The sequence below is a fragment of the Tursiops truncatus genome, chromosome 3 (genome assembly GCF_011762595.2).
Source record: "Tursiops truncatus isolate mTurTru1 chromosome 3, mTurTru1.mat.Y, whole genome shotgun sequence".
Lineage (NCBI taxonomy): Eukaryota > Metazoa > Chordata > Mammalia > Artiodactyla > Delphinidae > Tursiops > Tursiops truncatus.
Window position 1 is genome coordinate 50,083,166 of NC_047036.1, and position 11,533 is coordinate 50,094,698.

An 11,533-nucleotide genomic window follows, 5' to 3' on the forward strand; every position below is an offset into this window, starting at 1 on the left:
ATATATATATATATATATACTATTGATACTACGTATAAAATAGATAATTAATGAGAAACTACTATATAGCACAGGGAACTCCACTCAGTGCTCTGTTGTGACCTAAATGGGCAGGAAATCCAAAAAAGAGGGGATATATGTATGTATGTATAGGTGATGCACTTTGCTGTACAGTAGAAACTAACACAATATTGTAAAGCAATTATACTCTAATAAAAATTAATTTTAAAAAATAAAAAAGTGGCCATATTAACCAAAGCAATCTACAGATTTAATGTGATCCTTATCAAAATACCCATGACATTTTTCACAGAGCTGGAACAAATAGTTTTAAAATTAATATGGGGGGAGGGATAGATTGGGAGTTTGGAATTGACATGTACACAGTGCTATATTTAAAATAGATAACCAACAAGGACCTACAGTATAGCAGAGGGAACTCTGCTCAATATCCTGTAATAACCCGAATCACTTTGCTGTACACCTGCAACTAACACAACGTTGTTAATCAACTATGCTGCAATATAAAACTTTTTTAAAAATAAGAAATATTAATATGAAACCACAGAAGACCCTGAATAACCAAAGAAATCCTGAGAAAAAAGAACAAAGCTGGATGTATCAGGCTCCCTGACTTCAGACTATACTACAAAGCAACAGTCATCAAAACAGTATGGTACTGCCCCCCCCCCCCAGCAGACACATAGATAAAAGGAACAGAACAGAGAGCCCAGAAATATACCCATGCACTTGTAGTGAATTAATCTAAGACAAATGAGGCAAGAATATACAATGTGGAAGACACACAATAAGTGGTGTTGGAAAAACTGGACAGCTACATGTAAAATAATTTAATTAGAACATTTCCTCACACCATATACAAAAATAAACTCATAATGGATTAAAGACCTAAATGTAAGGACAGAAACCATGAAAACTCCTAGAAGAAAAAAGTAGATAGAACGTTCTTTGACATAAATCATAGCAATATTAAGTGTAAATGCATTGGCTATATAGAGTTTATAATAGAGAGTACCATGTATTATTTGTAAACAGTATGCTACACATTCTTTATATTAGTAAAAAATATTAATAACTCATGTGTATATATATACACATCTTTTTTCAGATAGTACATTGTTGAATATTTACCAGCACACCACGGAGTAATATGAAGATATTAAAGATGCAGGAAGGTAATCTATAATAGAACAGGCTTCCTAGAGGGCACCATGATTTTATTGTATGGAAGGTCGGCAGTACAGCAATGAAGCCTTGGTAAGAATCACTGAACAGTATGGGAATTAAAGAATAGAAATATAGGTGCTCAAAAAACAGAACTTTGGGTTTTGGAGGAGGTTGATCACTGCATTGGGAGGTATAGATGGCTTTGACTGGTCCTGACTCTCTAAGGGCAGTTTGGACATAGATTGTTTTGGTGTCAGAAAAAGATAAGATCCTTGGGGTGTGGGTATTGAGAGCCTTATCACGTCTGTAGTCGGCCTGCAATAGCAGGCAACCTGAGCTCAGGAGTTCCAAGCTGAACTTTAATGAACGAATAAAATAATCTTCACATAGTTGACAGTCCAAGAGACCCTCAGTGTGTGCTAGAACAAAGAGAAGCCTGTGTACCTGGTGTATAGAAAATATTCCATTCCATTATTCAGCATTGTGTAGGAATCCTAGTTTCCTTTACCATCTCTCCCAGACTGTTTCATATGGTTTCAAATCTCTGTATCCCAAGTCTTTATCTACAAAGGATTGCTATTACTCTACTCCTACCTCCTAAGGCAGTCGTGTGTTTAAATGAGAAAATACAGCAACTGTAAGACACTCAGATGAAAGGCACAAGGTTAGTTCAAAGCACTGCAGCCAAAGTACTCAGCACCTTTGCCTGAAAATAAAATACAAAAAGCTTTTGAACTAAAGCCTAATTTCCTGCAGCTAACAGTGGGAAGTTAGGCTATCATTTCTTGGCCAAATATTAAGATTCAGGCAAATAAGAATCTACCTGATACATGAGAAAATGATTATGTATATAATAAAAGTAATATAAATTTTTCAGAAATTTAGTACTGTGTGATAGACTAATTATAATTTTAAAGAAAGGCAAGGGACAGGGCAACACATGCAGTCAGGTTCACACAGAGATTATGGAGGTCAATATATCATTGACCTCTACAACATGGTAAAACCCTTCTTGCTCCTGGTACTCTGATTGTGATTATAATGATTTTTCTGTGAACTTTAGGGTGTGAGCCTATGCAACAGGGCCTAATGTTCTAATCACATGCATGACCACTCCCATTTCACCACTCACTCCACAAATGTCCCAACTGCCAGTTATTATTTCCAGTGGCTGTGGAAGAAAGTTTCCTAATTATGTTGCCTAATTGTAGACAGAAGAAAAACCTTTCTCAAAGGAGGGACAAAACTAGCAAAGTCATGGAAAGGACACCAACAAGTATTTATTAAAATGGCAACTCAGGTGATAATCACAGAGGCCTCTAGAGGGGGCTTCAAGAAAACAAGACACAAGAGACAAAATTCTCAGCCTCACAGATAGCTGTTCAAATGTTGATAGGAGATAATGTGCTACAAGGGAGCAAGTAAAAATTTGGAAAACTTATCAAAATTCTATAATATAAGGGCCTTGAAATGACCACCTTCACCTAGCTACGTCCCTCGGAAACCATTTGAAAAATTAAATGAGGTCCTAAACCACCAGATGGAACATTTTTTTTCCCCAGAACCGAAGTATTCCCTTTTAAACTTCATATGCAGACATGTCAGTGTGCCTCACATGTCATCAGACATCTTTTGTCCCCAGGGCAGCAGAAGCAGCTCTCTTCTATGTCCCTCAATCAAGGAGGACAAATAGAAACCCAGCCTAATTAAAGCCCATGGCTGTGCCCAAAATACAGTTTGGAACAGAACTTTTATTTCATTTTCAACACCCCTGAACTTGAACCTATCTTCTCAGAGCCTTACCTACCCCTCTTCAATATGACATGTTAAGGGTATTACAAATCATCCCAGGAAGTGTTTGCAGAAGTAAGCTTTCAAGCTGCCTCCAAAGTCTTTATCACACCGCCGTTGAGAGCACCTGGACAGGCAACAGCCCTCTGTGGTCACACACTGCAGCAGCATGCTCACCAGGCACAGGACCTGGGCATCCCCTCAGCAGCCTGTCATCCCTGATAAGGCCCTGTCTGTGGCCTCTGCAGGGAGGGGAGTCTGTCTCTCACTATGGACCTTAGTACGAGTGTTATATTCAGCAGCCAGTCTATACAACTGCCCCATGCTGGCCATCTGTCAGCCCTCAGTAGGATAGAAAGGATGACTTTGAAGATGAAGCACTTCAATGGGAATTTTCTCCCCAAATATCAAAGGCATTATTTCTTTATAATGGTCTTTGCAGAGAGAGAGTCCACATGGGCAGAACAATGTCCACATACCAGTGTCTGAACTCGATTTCTTATCCTGCGGATACAGGTTTTTATTTTGGAAAAAAATTTAAATATACACACAGGCCCCTGGTCTCCTAGAGTAATCTGCCTATGGAAAAACTGCTTTAAGAAAATAAAGATACTATATACTGGTCCCAAAACAACCTATACCACCACAGATCGCCTCCTTTTGGAGGAGAATATCTGAGATGATAACAGCTAACAACACACTCTCAAATACCTGAGAGCATTTTTCTATAGGGCTTGGGTAGCCTGTACTTATTAATTTTCTTTCAAGAATATATGTCCCCATGTATGTATATAGCTGCTTCACTTTGTTATAAGGCAGAAACTAACACACCACTGTCAAGCAATTATACTCCAATAAAGATGTAAAAAAAAAAGAATATATATCCCCAAAGAGATGGCACTGGGCCCACCGAGCATGTGGGCCGAATACTCAGAAGAGGTAGCATATGGCACTCCATTAGGCTCTCATTTCAAAAAGGCAGTATTGGAATTATCTTCTTTGGAGGGATGTCTCCAGTTGTTGCATCAGAAATGGAGAGTGGATAACTCCCACGTTCCCTTCCAAAGCACCAGCTACATCTCAAATATGACTCAAATAAGCAACTGATGGTCTGTCACCTGCACAGCAGCCAGTGTTTCCCGGGAAATGAGGCAGTCACAGCAGTTGCTAGGGGGGAAGTGACTCCATTATTCTGGCATGATAGGAAGTTTGAAGTACTAACTTGAGGGAAATGCCTTCACCTGACAGTAATAGGACACCGTTGTGGGAAGAGCGTTCAATCCCCAAAGGGGATCTGGTTTGAGCTGAGGTAAAGAGAAGACCCCGGAAGCACAAAGTACACTTTTCTAGGCTTCATTCCCATGTCACCACATCTGCCATTCTTGGTCAATTATCAACTGACTCTGTTGGCACTAGGAATTCCAGCACCAAAGATTGTGATTTTTCCTATGATTCACCTTCCAATAACAATCCTCCCCAAAACAAAACAAAACAAAACAAATCCTCCCATCTCAGTTGACTGTGGAATGGGTTTCAGGCATCCTTAACAGCATAACATAGCCGACTAGAACACTTATCAGTGTAGTGGTGACTCTAACACCAGAAAAAGAAAAGAAAGTTCCATGGTGTCATAGCTAACTAATGTGTCTTCTTGACTGGGCTATGGTGCCCAGGTGTTTGGTCAAACATTAGATGTTTGTGAACATAATTAACATTTACAATAAGTTGACTTTAAGTAAAACAAATTGTTGTCCATAATGGGGGCCTCATCCAATCAGTTGAAGGCATTAAGAGGAAAGACTGAGTTTTCCTAAAGAAGGAGCAATTCTGCCTCAACACTGCAACATAAACGCACTGCCTGATGTCCCAGCCTTCTGGCCCACCCGGAGATTTTAGACTCAAGATTGCAATATCAACTCTTCCTGAATTTCTAGCCTGCTGACCAGCCCTACAAATTTCACACTTGCTAGCTCCTACCATCTCTGTCATAATAATTAATAATAATAATAGTTAATATTAGTAATTAGATAATAAGTGTCAAGAGAGTGATATAGATATATATTTACAGATATGTATAGATATCTACATAGAGATATTAAGAGATCTCTATAGATGTATATTTAGATAGATATATAGGGTTAGGAGGGAGGGAGGGAGATAGGAGAGAGAGAAGGAGGGAGGACAGAGCTATCATACTGATTCTTTTTCTCCAGAGAACTCTAATAGAGATGGGATCATACAAATTCCTGTTTTATTACACAGACCTGTCTTAATAGCAATGACTTTTATCAGAACATTATACAATGCCTGGTACAATACTTTTGTTTGACATAGCCTTGCTAAGTGAAGTTAAAACAACCCTTTCTTTTATAAATAAGGAAACAGATTTGGAGAGTTTAAATAATTTGCTCAAGGACATTCAAACTAAATGGATCTAAGTTTTTTAAAGCTATGCTCTCTAAAACATCTCTGAAACATCTGCATTCTCAACGAACATCTTTCTGACTAAATAGATGGTGGAAATATTAAGCTTATAGAGATGTAAGAAAAATAATCCGTCACTGTAAAGCATTTTAACATGCAGTGCACAATGAAAAGAATCCATACAAATAGATGAATCATCCCATCTCATTGCAACCCAAATTTATTCCAGGCATCAGTACTATACTGAGACGACATTTTCTTTTGCTTCTAATAGAACTCATTTTTAACATTAAAATCATAGATCATCAGTGTTAAACATTCTATTTCATTCTGTACAGTTACAACAAAATCAGAGTCACTGTGCTTAAAAGACACCTAGAATTTATATATAATATATGACTAAGGTTATATCAACAATATCAACCATTTATTGACAACGTTTAAGACAAATCATTTAAAACAAAGTTTGCAATGTAGAGGTTACTTTTGTCAGCTTAAAAACCCAGAATGCTCTGAAATAGGGCTTCCTACTTTCACCTTCTCTATTTCTAAGCAACTTATATTAGAAAATAACTATTTTTAGCATAGAAGTTGAGGGCACAATTTTAAGAGATATGCTAATGCTTATTGGCTATGTGAATTTGCATAAAACGAGCAGTAAAATAGTCCCTATCTCAGGGATTGTAGTGGGAGTTCCATGAGATGATATACATACATCACTGAACTCATGTCTGACATAGGAAATAGCCAATAAATATTAACTCTTACTATAATACTGGATACCTATTTAACACATACTGTATACTAGGCAATGATGTAAGCACTTTATACATATTTATTAAATATGTATAATACTCTTCATAGTAACACTCTGAGGTTTATAACACTCTTATTCCCGTTTTGCTGATGATAATACTAATGCACATGGAGGTTAAGTGACTTCCCGAGGTCCAAAAGCTAGTAAGTGGCAAATGCAACATTAATTCCATCAGTCTGGCACCAGAGTCTACCCTCTTCTCACTTCAAGGTGTTAGTAATGCCTGACTTGTTCTCTATTTCTAAACACCCAACACAAAACTATGATCCTTGTGCAAACTCAATCTATTGTCACTAACAGTGTATGTTATTTCAGCTTCAGGCTGGGTAAACTACTTCTACAAAGCAAACCACAGGGAGGAAGCTCTCCATATCACCACACCCCAGCCCTGTCTCCTGACTGTCATGAGCAGAGAAGGCAAATGATTTCAACACAAAACTGTCACACTGTTATAGGTAGCTAGGATGACCCAAATTCTAAGATTTTCCTCTTTATTTAGAAGTCATGGAAATACAAGTCACTGGTTATGTTCAAGGGGAGATCTTTTCATGGGAAAAATTAGCCTTAGATTCTGTACCCTTTGAACCAAGCAGGTGTTTGGACCACGTCTATCCTGCTTCAAAAGAATGTGCTCTGCTCTCAATTATGACCTATATGGACTGCAATCTTCAGTTTTCCTATCTGTAAAATGGATATAATAAAATATACCTTGACTATTTTATAAGGTTACCTTAAGGGTCAAATGAAAAAATATATATCTTTTGCAAACTCTTAAATGTTCTGCAATTGTGAGGTGGTGCAATCAGCGTGGGTGCTCATGGGATTCAATATTAAACTGAAATTAGAGACTTTCCAGATGATAATACCCTAAACCACCTCTCCCCACTCCCCATACATATTTTTACAGATGCAAATAGGAAGGCTAAAAGAGGGTAAAATACAAAGTTAGTTAGTGGTAGACCTGGCACTGGAATGAAGAATTAAAATCCCATGAAGTCCACTAATTCAAATGTTTAAGATGGCTAATTTCCTTCTGAGATGTTGAAAGAAAACAACCTAAAATTAAAGTGCTCTGTCACCACTTACCCTCCGTTTAATAAAAAGCTAACTATACCTCTTTAACGTGACTGCCATCTATATCAAGGAGGTCCTTTTAATAAACATTATCAGGAAAATGTTAATTAGGAAACCTAAGTGAAGCCATGGAAAATTTGGGAAAACAGGGCAATGCAGGGCTGTGAGGGCACTCCCTTGTTGATCATACACCCTTTAACACTATGAGAGGGACAGGCACTCATTCTTGGTCTCATGAAAGATTTCAGAGATCACTGCTATCATTAAACATTTCAACAAGTGGCACTAGATGATAAAGATATTACAAACATTATGATGCTCAGTTATAGCAGTAGATAAAAAAGAAGTACTATCTAAGCATTGGTATTTAATCTCCACTCACAGTTATCCAGAAAACACTAAGGGAGCCAGTGTAGTTGAGATCAAAATCTTTTTCTTTCCCCCAAATCCCTCCAAACTCTATTCTGCAAACTTACCTGAAATTTTACCTGAAAAGCATTAGTAATTTTAAGAGTAAAATGCAAAAGTTGACCTGACTTGCTTCTATCTCCCACGTGATCGTAGAGTGTGTCCGCAAGAAGGCAAGATGTCAGGAAGTTGCAGGACCAGTTCCTGGGTACCAAGCGGTGATGACTAAAACTGCCATCACTTTCCTCATACCATCCACGATGTGTATTTCTATCCTTGTTAATTCTGAAGCTTAGATTGTGAGCTGTTCTTAGAAATTCTTACTAGGTATCATTAAAATAATCATAATTACATACATGAAGCACCTGCATCAGGGGATGAAGCTCTGATGGGAACAGTGAAGTCACTAGAGGCACTCTGTCAAACCTCCTGAACTATTCAAATGGCATAACCCATGTAAGCGTCCTACATGCCGCACCTTGACATTTCTACTAGTCTATAATCAATCGGGGTTAATCCAGTGTCTTTTATATGCTCAACCTGTGTCAAGCTCTATGTGGGATTAAAAAACATAATAAAGAACCTCTGCCTCAGAGAGTTCATAACCCTATTGGAGGATCATGGCTTACATCATGAAACAACAAAGAACAATGCAAGACACAAGATAGTTAAATGTGAAGGTGTCCTCAACAACCACAGTGTGGGTGCTCCAGAGAGAGGGAAATCTGCAAAGGCTAGGTAAGTCAAAGGTGGAAAATTAAATAAGTCAGACACTTGGATCTACATAAAGAAAGGAAGACTATCATAAAAGGAATAAATAAAGGTAAAATAAAGTATGTTATTTTCTTATCCTTATTTGATCTAAAAGATAGTTGTTTAAAGTAATAATAATAACGATGTATTGGGTGATTATACCATATGGATAAGTGAGATGAATGACATCAATATTATGAGAGAGGAAAGGGAGGAGTTGGGAAAGGGTAGAGGCAAGTTGACTTCTACAAACAGATATTTAATTAAGTCCTTTTTTTCCATTCCATTTCTTACCCTCTACTCCCATCCCTGGACTTAATAGGCATAGTGTTTCTGGTTCCCAAATGAAATTAATATCAAAGAGAACTATGTTTAAGAATAGATTAAATGTTAGCCCTGGGCTTCCCTGGTGGCGCAGTGGTTGAGAGTCCGTCTGCCGATGCAGGGGATGCGGGTTCTGCACCCTGGTCTGGGAAGATCCCACATACCACGGAGCGGCTGGGCCTGTGAGCCATGGCGGCTGAGCCTGCGCGTCCGGAGCCTGTGCTCCGCAACGGGAGAGGCCACAACAGTGAGAAGCCCGAGTTAGCCCTTACAAACAAGTTACCTTTTACTGGAATAGCCTCCAAGGATCTTTTCAGAAAAGGATACCAGAGGTGATGAGGCTTCTCTTTTCAACCTCTAGTGTCCTCACAGAGGATGGCATGATGGTCATTTTTCCAGGGTAAGGTTATGTCAGGAGGTGGGAAGCCTCTTAAGCCTTCAAACAAACATATCATCCAGAAATTCCAGCACAATGATTTATATGGTGGCAAAATATCTTTAACAAGTCATATCACCTGGATCTCACAGTTGGATTCCAGGTACAATTTCTTAGTATGTCTCCAAAATGATCTCACTATGTGGTCCTGTCTTGTTGCTTCTGTGTAATGATGGCCAGACAGCCATTTGCCTCCAGCCTTACAAACCTTGGGAGGAACTGAGCAGAGGGTCCTGGCCAGGGCTGCCTCTCAGGCCAGCAGCTCCTCCTCATGCACATTTTAGGCTGCTGATTCCTCCACCCCTCCCCGTGCACCACTCTTGCTGCCTTCCATCTTCTAGACCTGTATTTGAACCTCTCTCATATGCTGGGGACTAAACTCCCCCCTCCCTCCTCTTCAATATCTATAACTCACTGTTTTTCCGTTCATCTCACTTAAATTGTTCTTGGGAGAGAGCTGTAATGTGGCTGTCTAAATCTATTAGAATTTAAGTTCCATGTGGGTAGGAATTTCGTCTGTTTTGTTCACCGATATATCCCCAGAGTCTAGAACAGTGCCAGGCACATAAAATGCTCTCCACATATCTGTGTTAAGTAAACCAATTTCCAACATACTAGCAAGAGTACCCATTTTTCCCACCCTTACAAACCTTATGGTGATAAAAACACTTCTCCAAATACTTCTCTATCCCCTTCTTACCCACACACCCAGGCCCACCTCCATCTCACTCCTGAGAGCAGGGAGAAAAATGTTAGCCTGTATTTTCGAATTCACCTGTAGCATCAATAATTGTGCTGATTCTTTGCATAATTTTGTCTGTTCCTTACAAAATGTCTCATGGTCCTTACCATTAGCTTAGGTGTAAAGTTGAGGACGTATGATGAGACGGATATGAATCACTTGCCCAGAAGCCACAGCTAGAAACTCTTGAAGCCTCAGTTCCAAACCAGACCTCTGCCTAGTACTAGTAGCAGTAAATATGTATACTTATAAAAATGCTTTACAGCAAACAAGGAATCTGGAGGTAGGGGAATCTATAAGATTTAGAAAAGAGACAGGGTTTGCGTGCAGGTATTAACAATCACAGCTGCTGGGCTGTGAAGTTGAGCTAGCTGCTTGAGTATCAACTGATGCAAATCACTGCCGCTGCTCAGACAGGTATAGCAACATATCTGCAGTACTAAGCCAGGCTGAGGTGACAGGAGAAAGGAGAATGCGAATTAATCTGAACTGTTACTGATTCACAGGCACTAAAAATGAGAGAGGATAAAAGGAAATTTGAAAAGCCTGTCAAATAATAAAATTCATTATTTGCTTGGAAAAAAGGGATCAATTTTCCCTTAACAGCTGTTCACTCTAAGAATATGTTTAATAAACCTTTCCATAAGGATTGTAGACAAATAGAGCTTTGTTTAAAATGCATAAACAAAAGCATCTCTCTGAGATGATTAATGATGTTTGCAAGAGGAAAAGGACCGAGAGTCCTTAGCCTATAGTATTTTTGCCATAGTTCTCTTGTCCTATTACCTAAATAATTCCAGTAGCCAAGAACAACCCTAAAGACCTCACACTATAAAATAGTATGCACACTTCATGTTGTTCGCTAAGACTGAATTTTATTTCAGATCCTTATTTCTTATTTGACCTCAAAAGTGAGATCAAAATGAGGTGTTTTGCAAACTGTAACCTAAGCTGTATTGTTACTATTTTAAAAAATAATTTCTTTGTCAAACAATGGACAAACTATTCATCTAGAATAAACATGGCATTTTCAAAACAGCTTTTTTTTTGGATTGGAAACAGTAGGACATTTCTGCACAATTAATGTATTTGTACTGAAACATTTGGAGGGATAAGTAGAAAAAAATTCTCTCATAAACCAGATTCAAAATCTTGCGTGGAGCACCAGGAATTATTATTAAATGCACTATGTGTGAGTATCTTATTTAATCATCCTTACACAACAGACTGGGGAGCTAACTATTACCTTCCCAGTTTTTACTAAGGAAACAACTTCAGAATGGTAAAATTGTTCAGGATATCATAATAAGTGGTAAAGTCAACACTCAAACCCAATATTTGATCCCAAGTCATACATTCTTCACTAACCATATTTTTGTAGTTAAAAGTGTAGATAACTACTATACACAGGAGTAAGAGGAAAGATAAGTAAACCAGCAATCCACCTATTTATTAAAACTATTTCTTCACCAGACTTTGGAGGAAAAGATAAGTCAAATCACTAAGGAGTTCACTTTCTCTCTCTTCATTTTCATACAAGAAACCAAGCCAAAAACTTAGTAAGTGGAAAATTACT